The 2812-nt window shown below is 44.7% G+C and overlaps 1 long non-coding RNA gene across 2 annotated transcripts in view; it reads left to right on the top strand.

Moving 5' to 3' along the window:
• Nucleotides 1-1533: 1533 nt before the first annotated feature.
• The window catches only part of LOC146806299 (uncharacterized), a 77201-nt gene continuing 75922 nt past the window's right edge, over nucleotides 1534-2812 (top strand). Inside the window, exon 1 of one of the 2 annotated variants that reach the window (XR_014967562.1) lies at nucleotides 1534-1795. This is a non-coding gene — a long non-coding RNA (uncharacterized LOC146806299). The remainder of the gene's footprint in view (nucleotides 1796-2812) is intronic. The other variant, XR_014967561.1, reaches the window with a different exon arrangement.

Below are 2812 nucleotides of genomic sequence, written 5' to 3'. Positions count from 1 at the left end.
TTTTTTGCTCACCATGGCATTCCAGTTTGGACCCAGCCATATGCAACTCAGTCTTGACCCTGCACCCAATGGGAACAGTCCAGCCCGAACTGCCAGGCCAGGTCCTCCCTGGACTGGAAACAAGCATCCTAGGACCGGTTTCAGGCTTTCAGCCCTCATCAGCCAGGATAGCTTAACTCCAGTGGCATGGAGAGCACGGGAATCACGTGTATACCTGTCTTTAGTAGCTTGGTTATTGTGCTTTTCATGTCATCCACTGCTCCACTAGTGGAACCCTCTAGAGATGATGTAACATAGAATGTTGGTGTATGAAATCCACAGTTGGAGAAGGGCTGAGTGCCTTGCTGGCTGCTCCTGGTGGGGCTGTATTACTGATGTACTATTGATCTACAATAAATACTCCTGAAACATCACAACCAGCATGGAGTGATAACTACAATTTTATGGCGACGAGTTGAACCAAAGAATCTGCGTCTGCTACCTCTGAGGCCTTCAACTTCAAGTCTGCAGTACCTACTCTCAACCTCAAGCAACTTGTGAAACTACAGCTGCGTTTATTCAACTACTGGCACACATCAGCTCCACCAGTGACCTCTACACAGGTCGCCCTCTACCCAAAAGTGCCAGTTGCAGTCTCTATACAGCTCAAGTCTCTGCCTGCTGTTCCTACAGCATCTCAAAAGGTCTGTTCTTGCTGCCCCTACTGCATCTCAAGAACTCTGTTCCTGTTGCCTCTACAGCGTCTCAACATGCAAGGAACAAGGATTTAAGGTGCCAGCTCCTGCCTCAAATGCAGCTCAAGCGTATCAACAAGTAAGCGTTTCAACAGACAAGTGACATGTGCCCTGTGACGGTTTCTAACCAACCTACGGTCTTCAACTGTGCATTCAGAAAAAGAAGCTGTCGTCTTTCATACAAGCTTTCCCTCACTACTGCCTTCCCACACTGGGATCGTGATCTTTGTACATTTCAACGAGTTTGAGGTAAAAGAAGGATGAAGCATCGCTCGAGAGAAGACACGGAGCATCCTTTCTACCTCTAATGTACGTTGAAAGTGCCTGCATATTCTCTGTCTGCTTCCTTTCATCTACAAGGTGGTACAAGTTTACTTCAGGTGCAGACATTTTCTACACCTGCCCCTGCACTTCAAGTGAAGCAAGTCAGGTGTCGTGGCTGTTTGGTGTATTAATGATTTTCAACCACTCTTGTTATGGTTGCATTTGTGGACTTCTGGGGTAAGTTTACTTTTATTCATATTTGGGTGCCCAGCTGCCTCCTTAACATTTGACAGTTCAACCGCCGCTGTCATAATTCAAAATTTCTGTGCACGAGCCATGCATTGCTCGCGCCTTCCTGTCCACTCTATTTGTCACGTGCAGTTTCTTCAGAGTCACCATGTCACGTCCATCTCGGATCCTTCATGTTTCAGTTGTGTCGTTTTGGTGCACGCTGATGCCGGGAGCCACCCGGTACAGCGTGGAAAAGCGTGATGCAATCTTATGGCTGGAACCTGAAGCTCCAGGCACCTTACGCCGTTCATATGGGCCCAAGAGACTTTATTGCCAATCACGCTCCGTGTCTAGCGTTTAAGCTCTATTGGGCCAACCAAGATTCTGTGCTCTGCCAACCACGATTCTGTGCTCTGCCAACAACGTTCCTGTCTGAGCAGTAAAGTTGTTTATTTCAAACATGAACCACCGGGAATGAGCGATGGTAACGTTACAACATGGATGACATGGATAGTGACTTATTTTATCGTTATTTGCTCAAGTGCAACGTCGATATTGAACTTTGGGTGAGATTTTGTTTTTGCGCAGTTTTAATTTTTCTGTATTCTATGCCAGAGTTACGCTGCCATCTAGTGGGCAAATTGGTTTTGAGACTTTTCATTTCATCTACAGGTCTCTGACCACGCATGGGATCTGTTACTTTATGCGTTTTGAAAGATTGCATTTTGTTTCAAAATGGTTTTGACCACGTTTGTCATGGGAAAGGCATATTCTTTAACATTGATATTGGTCCACAAGATTCTTTGTATATGTTAGGTTTACAGCTTAGCTTTTGTGTTCTTTACAGGTGCTTAGTTTCCTGATCGGTGCACAACGTTCCTACCTCCACACGGGGTGTGTTTCAAGGGTGTCGTCCCTTTTGAACAGTGCACAATGTCTTACTCAGTTAATTGTGCACAATAATTTTTGTGATGTACGGTGCACAATATCTTTTACCTTCACAAAGTGCACAATGTCTTACTCAGTTAATTGTGCACAATAATTTTAGTGCTGTACGGAGCACAATATATTTTACCTTAACAGTGCACAATGTCTAGGTTTCTGTCCTGGGTTACGTTTACATTTTACTGTACATAGGGTTTCTAAGGTGTTTACCTTCACACAGTGCACAATTTCTAGGTTTCAGTTGACCTCTCCATGAGGTATATGTCTTTTGATACAGTGCACATTGTTTTTAACTCTTCACGAGGTGTTTCACGTGGGTTGTATTCCCGCTACTCTAGTGCACAATGTTGACCTCTCCACAAGGTATTTGTCTTTTGTTACAGTGCACATTGTTTTTACCTCTTCAAGGGGGGTTTCACGTGGGTTGTATTCCTGCTACTCTTGTACACAACATTGACCTCTGATACGAGGTATGTCTCCTTTATTTCAGTCCACACTACTACCTCAAGTTTCACATGTTGCGCGGAGTGTTGTCCCGCACATACATGCACATTTCTTGACCTCACCGTGAGGTGTGTTTTGGGGTTTTTCCTTTTTCTTGTGCATATCAATAGACCTCCAGTTGAGGTATATTTCAC

The sequence above is a fragment of the Triturus cristatus genome, chromosome 8 (genome assembly GCF_964204655.1).
Source record: "Triturus cristatus chromosome 8, aTriCri1.1, whole genome shotgun sequence".
NCBI lineage: Eukaryota > Metazoa > Chordata > Amphibia > Caudata > Salamandridae > Triturus > Triturus cristatus.
The sequence above is the reverse complement of the archived record's forward strand: the minus strand, read 5'-3'. Positions and strand labels throughout refer to the sequence as shown.